The sequence below is a fragment of the Callospermophilus lateralis genome, chromosome 2 (genome assembly GCF_048772815.1).
Source record: "Callospermophilus lateralis isolate mCalLat2 chromosome 2, mCalLat2.hap1, whole genome shotgun sequence".
NCBI lineage: Eukaryota > Metazoa > Chordata > Mammalia > Rodentia > Sciuridae > Callospermophilus > Callospermophilus lateralis.
This window is the reverse complement of record NC_135306.1, coordinates 40,922,221-40,935,003: the sequence shown is the minus strand read 5'-3', so window position 1 is coordinate 40,935,003 and position 12,783 is coordinate 40,922,221.

The window sequence follows — 12,783 nt, the reverse complement described above, 5'->3', positions numbered from 1 at the left end:
GGGGAGGGGGATAGTAGAGGATAGGAAAGGTAGCAGAATACAACAGTTACTATTATGGCATTATGTAAAAATGTGGATGTGTAACCGATGTGATTCTGCAATCTTTGTAATGTTTTGAATAACCAATAAAAAAAAAAAGGAAACGGATGTACAAATTGTAGATGCATACAGAACACAGAGCATACAAAATCAAAGTAGACCAACGCCAAGACACATTGTTATGAAGATATCCAATATACAGAACAAAGAGAAAATATTAAAAGCTACAAGAGAAAGAAGGCAGATTACATTCAGGGGTAAACCAATAAGGTTAACAACGGACTTTTCATCACAGACGCTGAAAGCTAGAAGATCCTGGAACAACGTATTTCAAACACTGAAAGACAATGGATGCCAACCAAGAATTCTGTATCCAGCAAAATTAAGCTTCAGGTACGACAACGAAATAAAAATCTTTCATGATAAACAAAAGTTAAAAGAATTTGCAGCCAGAAAAACAGCATTGCAAAGCATCTTGAGCAAAACACTACACAAGGAAGAAATGAAAAACAATAACCAAAACCAACAGTGGGAAGTACCTCAGTAAAGCCAGAGGGCAGGGGGGAAGCTAATCATGGAGAAACAAACCAAATTAAAAAAAAAAAAAAGATAAATAATCAAACATTGCTAGAAGTACAAACCATATATCAATAGTAACTCTAAACGTTAATGGCTTAAACTCACCAATAAAGCGACATAGGCTGGTAACATGAATAAAAAAAAAAAACAAATCCAACAATATGCTGCCTCCAGGAGACACATCTTATTGGAAAAGACATAAACAGGCTGAAGGTGAAAGGTTGGGAAAAAATATACCACGCACATGGTCCTTGTAAGCAAGCAGGGGTGGCCATCTTCATATCGAATAAAATCAACTTCAAGACTAAGTAAATCAAAAGGGATAAGAAAGGACATTATATACTGTTAAAAGGAACCATTCACCAACAAGACATAACAATTATCAATATTTATGCACCAAATAAGGGTGCTGCGACATTCATAAAACAAACTCTCCTCAAGTTCAAATAGACCACAACACAATAATTATGGGTGACTTTAACACACCTCTCTCACCATTGGACAGATCCTCCAAACAAAAGTTGAATAAAGAAACTATAGATCTCAGTATCACAATCAATAACCTAGACATACCTGACATATATAGAGTATATCAACCACCATCAAGTGAATATACTTTTTTCTCAGTAGCACATGGATCCTTCTCAAAAATAGACCATATATTATGCCATAGGGCAACCCTCAGTAAATATAAAGGGATGGAGATAATACCTTGCATTTTATCTGATCATAATGGAATGAAACTGGAAATCAATGATAAAAGAAGGAAGGAAAAATCCTACATCACGTGGAAAATGAACAATATGTTACTGAATGATCAATCGGTTACAGAAGACATAAAGGAGGAAATCAAAAAATTCTTAGAGATAGATGAAAATACAGACACAACATATCGGAAAGCATTTTTAAGAGGAAAATTCATCACCTGGAGGTCATTCCTCAAAAAAAGAAAAAACCAACAAATAAATGAGCTCACACTTCATCTCAAAGCCCTAGAAAAGGAAGAGCAAAACAACAGCAAATGTAGCAGAAGGCAAGAAATAATTAAAATCAGAGCAGAAATCAATGAAATTGAAACAAAAGAAACTATTGAAAAAATTGACAAAAGTAACAGTTGGTTCTTTGAAAAAATAAATAAGATCAACAGACCCTTAGCCATGCTAACGAAGAGAAGAAGAGAGAGAACTCAAATTACTAACATACGGGATGAAAAAGGCAACATCACAACAGATCCTACAGAAATACAGAAGACAATTAGAAATTATTTTGAAACCCTATATTCCAATAAAATAGAAGATAGTGAAGACATCGATAATTTTCTTAAGTCATATGATTTACCCAGACTGAGTCTGGAGGATACACACAATTTGAACAGACCAATATCAATGGATGAAATAGAAGAAGCAATCAAAAGACTACCAACCAAGAAAAGCCCAGGACCGGATGTGTATACAGTGGAGTTTTACAAAATATTTAAAGAAGAACTAATGCCAATACTTTTCAAGTTATTTCAGGAAATAAAAAAAAGAGGGAGCTCTTCCAAATTCATTCTATGAGGCCAACATCACCCTGATTCCGAAACCAGACAAAGACACATCAAAGAAAGAAAACTATAGACCAATATCTCTAATGAACCTAGATGCAAAAATCCTCAATAAAATTCCAGCAAATCAGATACAAAACCACATCAAAAAAATTGTGCACCATGAACAAGTAGGATTCATCCCTGGGATGCAAGGATGGTTCAATATACGAAATCAATAAATGTTATTCACCACATCAATAGACTTAAAGATAAGAATCATATGATCATCTCAATAGACGCAGAAAAAGCATTTGACAAAGTACAGCATCCCTTTATGTTCAAAACATTAGAAAAACTAGGGATAACAGGAACTTACCTCAACATTGTAAAAGCTATCTATGCTAAGCCTCAGGCTAGCATCATTCTGAATGGAGAAAAATTGAAGGCATTCCCTCTAAAATCTGTAACAAGACAGGGATGCCCTCTATCACCACTTCTATTCAGTATAGTTCTGGAAACACTGGCCAGAGCAATTAGACAGACAAAAGAAATTAAAGGCATAAAAATAGGAAAATAAGAACTTAAATTATCACTATTTGTGGAAGACATGATTCTATACCTAGAAGACCTAAAAGGGTCTACAAAGAAACTACAAGAACTAATAAATGAATTCAGCAAAGTGGCAGGATATAAAATCAACATGCATAAATCAAAGGCATTTCTGTATATCAGCGACAAAACTTCTGAAATGGAAATGAGGAAAAACACCTCATTCACAATATCCTCAAAAAAAAAAAAAAATACTTGGGAATCAACCTAACAAAAGAGGTGAAAGATTTATACAATGAAAACTACAGAATCCTAAAAAGAGAAATAGAAGAAGATCTTAGAAGATGGAAAAATATACCCTGTCCAAGGATAGGAAGAACTAACATCATCAAGATAACCATAGTTCTTGTTCTCTATAGGTATAATGCAATGCCAATCAAAATCCCAATGGCATTTCTTGTAGAAATAGATAAAGCAATCATGAAATTCATCTGGAAAAATAAAAGACCCAGAATAGCAAAAGCAATTCCAAGCAGGAAGAGTGAATCAGGAGGTATAGCGATACCTGATTTCAAACTATACTACAGAGCAATAGCAACAAAAACAGCATGTTACTGGTACCAAAACAGGCGGGTGGACCAATGGTACAGAAAGAGGACACAGAGACTAATCCACAAAGTTACAACTATCTTATATTTGATAAAGGGGCTAAAAGCATGCAATGGAGGAAGGATAGCATCTTCAACAAATGGTGCTGGGAAAACTGGAAATCCATATGCAACAAAATGAAACTGAATCCCCTTCTCTCACCATGCACAAAAGTTAACTCAAAATGGATCAAGGAGCTTGATATCAAATCAGAGACTCTGCCTCTGATAGAAGAAAAATTTGGCTCCGATCTACATATTATGGGGTCAGGCTACAAATTCCTTAATAGGACACCCATAGCACAAGAGTTAATAACAAGAATAACAAATGGGACTTACTTAAACTAAAAAGTTTTTTCTCAGCAAGAGAAACAATAAGAGAGGTAAATAGGGAGCCTACATCCTGTGAACAAATTTTTACTCCTCACACTTCAGATAGAGCCCTAATATCCAGAGTATACAAAGAACTCAAAAAATTAAACAATAAGATAACAAATAACCCAATTAACAAATGGGCCAAGGACCTGAACAGACACTTCTCAGAGGAGGACATACAATCAATCAACAAGTACATGAAAAAATGCTCACCATCTCTAGCAGTCAGAGAAATACAAATCAAAACCACCCTAAGATGCCATCTCACTCCAGTTAGATTGGCAGCCATTATGAAGTCAAACAACAACAAGTGCTGGTGAGGATGTGGGGAAAAGGGTACACTTGTACATTGTTGGTGGGACTGCAAATTGGTGCGGCCAATTTGGAAAGCAGTATGGAGATTCCTGGGAGAGCTGGGAATGGAACCACCATTTGACCCAGCTATTGCCCTTCTCGGACTATTCCCTGAAGACCTTAAAAGAGCGTACTATAGGGCTATTGCTACATTGATGTTCATAGCAGCACAATTCACAATAGCTAGACTGTGGAACCAACCTAGATGCCCTTCAATAGATGAATGGATTAAAGAAATGTGGCATTTATACACAATGGAGTATTACTCTGCACTAAAAAATGACAAAATCATGGAATTTGCAGGGAAATGGATGGCACTAGAGCAGATTATGCTAAGTGAAGCTAGCCAATCCCTAAAAAACAAATGCCAAATGTCATCTTTGATATAAGGAGAGAAACTAAGAACAGAATAGGGAGGAAGAGCATGAGAAGAAGATCACCATTAAACAGGGTCAAGAGGGGGGAAGGAAAGAGAGAGAGAAGGAAAATTGCATGGTAAAGGAAGGAGACCCTCATTGTTATACAAAATTACATATAAGAGGAAGTGAGGGGAAAGGGGGAAAAACAAGAGAGAGAAATGAATTACAGTAGATGGGGTAGAGAGAGAAAATTGGAGGAGAGGGAAGGGAAGGGGAGGCGGGATAGTAGAGGATAGGAAGGGCAGCATAATACAACAGACACTAGTATGGCAGTATGTAAAAAAGTGGACGTGGAACCGATGTGAATCTGCAATATGTATACGGGGTAAAAATGGGAGTTCATAATCTGCTTGAATCAAATGTATGAAATGTGATATGTCAAGAGCTTTGTAATGGTTTTAACAACTAATAAAAAAAAAGAAAAACAAAAAAAACCCCAAAAGATTAGGGTGGAATGATGGGAAAATGGAGTGGGGGCAAAGGACAATTTCAAGGCAGCCCCTTTCACACTAATGCCTGACCACATGTGGTGAACATACACCTCCTTTGTTTAGAATCATGATTTGATTTTAGGGTCATGACTCTTACTTCACTTTTTGTTGTTGTTGTTGTTGTTGTTGTATTTCAAGGAGAACAGACTATACCCTGCTCTGAGTCATTCCATAATATATAGAACAGCAGCTTTTAGGCTTTGCCTAGTCCTGAGTTACTCCATTTTTTAAAGCAGTAGTTTGCCAGTAGTTAGTGTATTTGGAGTACATTAACAAGACAGAATGACTCTGCATCTTTTTGGTGAAAATAAATAAGTACCATCTCCATAGCACAAACATAAGGCACACACTGATAAATAAATTGTACTAATAAAAATGACTATCTGTGAACTCAGCAAATTAAATCAGAAGCACATGTGTGCATGTGCATATCAAATCCATGTCAGAAAAATCAGACCCATGTGCTTATTAAATACACCACATCATTGAATGAAGAAACCCTCTCACCTGAGACACATAAGAAACGGAGCACCCTAATACTTGTTGCAATCTAACACACCAACATTTCATAAGACCATCCGGTGAACTTGCCATGAGAACGTGTTGACAGCTGACAAACCTCTGACTGTCCCAGGCTTTAGCTCAGCTCCATTTCCCAGCTTGGCATGTCCCATTTTGAAACTGCCTGGCATCTGAACCTTACCCTAGAATAAGCCTGATCTCTGACAGCTCTGCATCCTGAACAGGTTTTTGATTGATTTATAATCTTATCTGACCACCTATAACTACCCTTTTTCAGTCATATCTGCTCTCTGCCTTTGCTCAGTTTAGCCTCCTGAAGTCCTATGCCCACGTTAGCCATTTTTAAACCTTCGTTGTATAAAGTGTGATGTGTGCCACGAGCATTTTAAATATTAGTAATTGAGGTTGAAATAAAAGAACCTGTGACTGCCTAGCTTATGACTACCAAGTGGCCCCTTTGATGAATTGTGACCAATGAAAGTAATGTAGTCTGTGAATTCATTGTTATTCAATAAATTCTAACATTATAGAAGGACATAAACATGGTTGGTATATATTAAGGGCTCTGGCTTGAGTCAATAGAATATGTTACAATCTTTACAACTTGTTATCTGAAACAGACATGCCGGCCCCAAAGGCTCCTTCCTGCAGATAAGAACACAAGTTAACCTGAAGGAGGACTTTTGTGACATTTATGCAAATCAGATTCCAGGAGTTAGGGTATACTGGATAATGATAAGCAAAGCCCCTAATCATAAAATCTCTAAGAACAAGGTCCTATAGAACTGGTCACCATGATCCAAGGTGACTCAGAGTTGCCTTGACTCTTTAGCATGTCATTATAATAGTAAAATCTCCCCTGGATGAGGCAAGATCATGCAGAGTGAGGAATTGAAAGTCTGATGCAATCTGGCTGTCAGTCTGAAATTAAGAGGAGGACCTTGGTGAGACTCTGGAAACTTTCCCAGGATCCCAGGAAAGAGGTGTGCTGCCCCTCTCCCTCTGTGAGAGAACACATTCTCTTCCTTGACACTCTTCCCCTTTCCATTTTCCTATCCCTTCTTCTAAACTCATGCCTGCTACTCCCACTGACTCCTATGAAACCTTTCCAGCAAGGTTGTAAGAATTACTAAGCAAGTGCTGTCTACAGTTGATTTTGATCATTTGAAGATGGCCTTGCTCTGCAGAAATAGGCATAAGTAGCATAGGTGTGCTATTTCACAAAAAACGATAATGCTTTGTACATTTCAAAAGCTATCAGAAGGCTCTTGGAAGTTCTTACCATAAAGAAAAGAAACATTTGCTTTTAACATTACACATGTATACTTGCATAAAAATCTCATGTCATTCCATTAATAAGTATAATTTTTATGTTATTATGCTCCAGTTAAAAAAACTAAGTTAGCTAAAAATATAATATTTTAATCAAACATGTAAAACATATTTATGCATATTCCAATTGCTGAGAATTAACAGGGACAATGAACTCAATTGTTTTATTTGATTGATGATTTGATAGGTTAGATTATACTGATAAGTATAATATTGTTGAAACATATATAGCAGTTTTTAATAAATATGTGCAAATGTTAAGACATATACCTTGGTCAGACTCTTTGCTCTCAGGCTTCTCCCTAGGGTCAGTAGTCTAATTTCTTTTTATGCCTCTTATCCTGTTTTCCAATCTGCCTATACTCAGATGTATTGTCCCCATAAGATATAAGATGCCCTTTGCAATAGAAGACTTTGTCTACTCTTGCCTTTCATTGAACCCAGGCTCTTTTCTAATTGTCCTAATTTTCTAATTGTCCTAATTCCTATGCCATAGGAAAGTATGATTATAAAAATTTTACTCCAAGGAAAACTAAAGTATATATATATATAAACCTGGGTTTACAATTGCTCCTTTTCTTTCCTTCTTTCCTGGACACAAACCTTACTTGGAATTTTCTACTGGCTGTAGGTGCCTGAGCTCTGCTTGCTGACAAGCCCAAGTAAGCACTAAAAAGAAGAATGTAAGCCAAGCATGGTGGTGCATGCCTATATTAATAGCTACTCAGGAAGCTGAGACAGGAGGATCAAAAATTTAAAGCCATCCTTAGCAATTTATCTAGATCCTGTCTCAATTTTTTTTTTTAATATCAGGATGCAGTCCCATGATACAGCACATGCAAGCACAGTGCCCTGGATTTGTTCATTTCCTTGTACCACACTAAACAAACCACCAATAAAGAAGAATGTGTCATTTCATCAGTTTATTCTAAGAATCAGCTAACTATAGCAACTCTTTCTTTTTGAAGTCTCTCCCATCCTTTTCCTTTGTTCAGCTTACTTGCTCAGAAAAGTTCCTTTATCTATAAAATAAGTCTTTTCTGTTTCATTTTAAAATACTTGCAGATTTCTGATATCAAACTGTTGGATTTCAATAGTCTTACTTTGATTTTTGCATTACTGGGGATTGAATCCAGGGCCTTGCACTTGCATGCATTCTACCACTGAACTACATCCCCAATACTTTTTTGGAAATTATTTTACTTTGAGACAGTATATCTCTAAATTGCTCAGCTGGCCTTGAACTTTTCATCATTCTGCCTAAGCTTCTGGAGTAGCTAGGATTACAGGCATGTACCAGTATACAGCACAATAGTTTCACTTAAAAAAAAAAAAAGACTCTCCTTATCTATGTTCAGATTTTTTTTTTAGTTTAACAACACAAATTTTTCAAGAAATTCAAATAATAATATAAAATAAGCACTTACTTTTGCAAGTAAAATTTTATAAAACCAGATTTGGAAGTTGGTTACATGTAATGGAAGACTAGATAATTTAGACCAATCTTCTTGCTACAAACATTCACAAAAGTTGAAAGAGAAATCTAAACTCCTAAAATTTCCAATGGTGACATTTTTTTTGAGAATTTTTTTAAAAATTAGAAATAGATAGATATCCCATTTTTCTATGCAGGAGGTCTTAATAAAATAAGCCTGATGATTTTCCCCACTTTATAAAGATCCCAAAAGTTGTGAGGGTGTAAAAATATATTTTGATAAGCTGATTCTAAATTTGCATGTAAATGTAAGATTTCAAGAATACCCAGACACTCTTCAAAATGAAAAAAAAAAGATAATTTTCTCTTTTGCCTATCAAAACTTAGCATAAAGTGACAATTAATAAGACATAATGTATTGGACCAAGAGTTGAAAAATTGGTCAATGGAACAGAAAAGAGTAAGTAGAATAAAACACACGTATTTGTGGGATTCATCACAAAAACTGGAACTGCACTAATGTGAAGAAGTGAAAAAGAGATGCTGAGTGATTGACTTTTTCCAAATTAAATATTCCATGAGAATATATCTATCCTTTTAAAATTACACTAGAATAGTTTCTAGGAAAAAAATAGTTTCTAGGAAAAAAATATTTCTGAGCAAAGTGTAGAAAGAAATGTGTGTTGTTAAATTAAAACAAACCTGAACATAGATAAGGAGAGTCTTAAAAAAAACATACACCAATCACAAGGAGAACATGCATAAATATGACTATGCTGAGATCATAAATTTCATTCAAGTAAAGATATAACAGGCAAATTCAACCTTGAGAATTCACAAATGTATTTGAAATATGTAAAACTAATAGAGAATTTATGTCCAGAATATCCAATTAAGGTCTACAAATCAATTTTAAAAAAGATAAAATTTCTGAAAAAATATGGGCAAAAAACTTAAGCAGTACTTCCACAAAGGAGGAAACGAAAATATCCAAGTAGTAATTAAATAAACAAAATGTTGTTTGACTTCATTCATAGGAAAATATAAATTATCACCACAGCATGATACCTCCATGAATTAACCAGAATAAAAAAAATTAATAGTCAAAAAATAAGAGAGATAAAAATCAAAATTGGATATGTGAAATGACAGACTCATGAACATATTGTGGGAGGGTGATTGGGTTGTTTTGTTGTTGTTGTTTTTGCCGTTGTTGTGGCAGTACTGGGGATTGAAGCCAGGGGTGCTCTACCATTTAGCCACATTCTCAGCACTTTTTATTTTACTCACTTATTTTAATTTTGATACTGAGTTCTGTTAAATTGCTGAGGCTGACTTGAATTCGTTATCCTCCTGACTCAGTCTCCCGAGTAGCTGGGAATACAGATGTGCACCTGTCACCTTGCCTGGCTGGTTAATCACTTTCAATACCAGCTTCATACTGTTTATGATATGTATAGTAGATGTTGCATAATGCAGAATTGTCCTTTGTTCTTAATTCCTAGCACAGAGCTTCTAAGTTCCTTGGAATCTCTCAAGTGTTAGGAGCACCTTTACTATTCTTGAGCCCCTGAATTATGCCTGTGTTTATGGAAACTAGACAATTTAGGATGTGTGCTGGTCTCCTGAAAGACCAAAAAGGAGATTAGTGGATTGGAACTTTGAGCCAGTCCAACAAGGACTTCTACAAAGGGATGGGAATTTGAGATTGAGTTCAAACAAGTGGCCAATGATTACATCAATCATGTTTCTGAGGAACGAAGGATTGGTGGGCTTTCTAGCTGGTGAATATATCAGTGTGCTACCAAGTGATGCATCTTGAGAATTGCACCTGGAGAAGGCACAGAAAGTCTGCATTTGTAAACCTCCTATACCTTGATAGATATTTCTTAGGATAAATTAATAAAAGTATAAATATAAGTATAGAAGTTTCCTGAGTTCTGTGAGTCATTCTAGGGAATTTTCAAACCTGAGTGGGGTCATGGGGATCCCTCTGAATTTGTAGCTCATTGATTAGAAATGTGGAAGAATGAGTGGCACCTGAATTTATGACTGATGTCTAAAGTGGTAATACTCTTACTGGGGATCACACCATTAACTCTGGGTAATTAGAAGTAAAATTTCATTGTATTATGAGACACATCTGATAACCTAGCAATTATTCTCCTAGGGGTATTCCCTAGAGAAATGTATTCACACGTGCACCAGAAGACATGTACAAGAGGTAATTTTAGCATGATTATTCATAAGTTAAAGCATGCAGAAAGTAATCCAAATGCCTTGGAGCTGTGCAAGGAATAAAATGTTTTATATTAATAAATGGAACATCAGGCAATAAAAATTAATGAACAACTGCATACAAACATGTCAGTTTAAAAACATAATTTTGAATGACAGCAGCTTATCACAAAAGAATCTAGTATTGTAATTCCCTTTATGTATAATACAATTATAAGTGAACCTAAACCAGACTGTTTATGAAAGCTTAGAAAAGTAATTAAAATATGCAGAAAATAAGGCACTGATAAAAGAGAAATTCTGAGATACCCTAAATTTAATTACAGGAGGATGGAAGGGGGAAAGAGATAAGGGAAGTTAATCCATTAACAGCTGTGGACAAACCCAACAAAAATCTTTTTCACATTTCAGAATGTGTGTTGAAACCTTGACCTAAATCCCTTCCCTGATGACCTTCAGTGCCCTGTTTACATAGAAACTTCCCGAACTGCTAACCCAAACCAGGGCAGAAACAACAAATACTTTTCCTTATGGACTGCCCTCCTGTTTCAGAACTCCTCCTGTTCCCCATTATCCCACCTTACTTATTGTTAGCATAAAGGATCCTTGTTTTCCTTTTTCAATTTTTCATTATACACATATTCTCAGTTCTGGTTCTAACCAATATCCTTCCAATTGCTACCTAGTCTTTCTCCTGGTAGTTGTTGAAACTTACCCCAGAACCTGGTCCATTTGGGGGCTAGCATCTATAATGGCTCAATAAACTCTTTTTTATGTCAGATATATCTCATTATCAATCATTTTGGTTTAACAGAACAGACATGGTTATCATAAAATTCATAATATTGATTATCTTTAAAGGATAAAGAGAACATTATTACTGTGATGAGGCAGTTAGAGAACCCAAAATACTGACAAATGTTCCTTTTGTTGTCTCAGATGGTTGCCACATGAGTGCACATACTGTGGGATTATTTTGTTAAATGTTTACCCAATGCACATTTCTATATGCAATCTATATTTTGCTATCCAAAAGAATCAGAATTACTATATTTTAGTAATAAGTCTTTTGCCTTTCAACTTTCTTTTAATCAATACTCATAGAGTCCATCATGTCTTTTCACATTAAGTTTGCTTTTGAAAACGACTGAATCATTTCTTGTGTAAGGGAGAAGATTTGTTTCAGAATATTATCTTCCCGATTTATTTGATAAGGATATCAGTAATTCTTTGGCAAAGCTGAATTAGGCTTCACTTAAGCTCCTTACAAAATGTAAATGAAACATTAGAAAGCAGAGTCCAAATAAATAGGATTTTAGAAGTGCAAATTTTTCTATTATTATAAAGGAATGTGATCTCATTTTCACTTAAGCCAGGGTCTGGGAAATTAACTAATGTTATAGAAATCAAGGTTAAAACTGCCAAAGGAGTGAATAATATAAAAACTCTAGAACATTTGAAGTCAGTAAAAATCAGTTTTTTCTAAATAGAATGAAGTAATTTAATAAATAGTGTAAGCATAGTTTTGATTCAGTGCTAAAAGGTGAAAATAAGTGAATGGCGATTCTTCAAAACAACTTCTTAATATATTATCACTCATTTTGTAATATTTAATATTTTTAGCTTCATTTGATTTCATTGCTCCTCCAAAACCTCCCCAACATATATTTTAAAACTTTCTCTTCTTTCAAATGATGACAATAATCTGAATATCATGGCAAAATCATTTCTGATTATTTTCATCTCTTTTGTATTCCTATTCTTCTAATTGTTGTAAAATGAATGCATTAAAATGATATATCTTGTATTCCAAATAAAAAGGCTGTACTTCAAAGCTTAGAGTAGTAGTTTTGTAGAGCATTTGCACATGATAATTAATAGCAGATGATGAGCCAGGCATAGTAGTACATGCCTATAATCCCAAGCTACTTGGAAGGCCGAAGCAGGAGGATTATAAATTCTAAGCTAACATAGGTAATGTAGCAAGACCCTGTCTCAAAACAGAAACAGAAAATAAAAGGGTTAGAAATGAGGCTCAGTGGTAGAACATCCTGGGTAGAACACCAACAATCCTCAGTAAAACACACACACACCCACACACACACGAGATGGAAATTCTTATTTAGTAGGTTGGGAGTGTCGCCCAAATATCTGTTTTGGAAAAGGTCTTGAAAAAAAAATTTTTTTTTGATGTGCAGAACAGTTAGGAAAGAAAAGTTAGAAAATTCCAATTTATTACCATCATTTTCTCCTCTGAGAAGTGTTTGTAATTATTTCC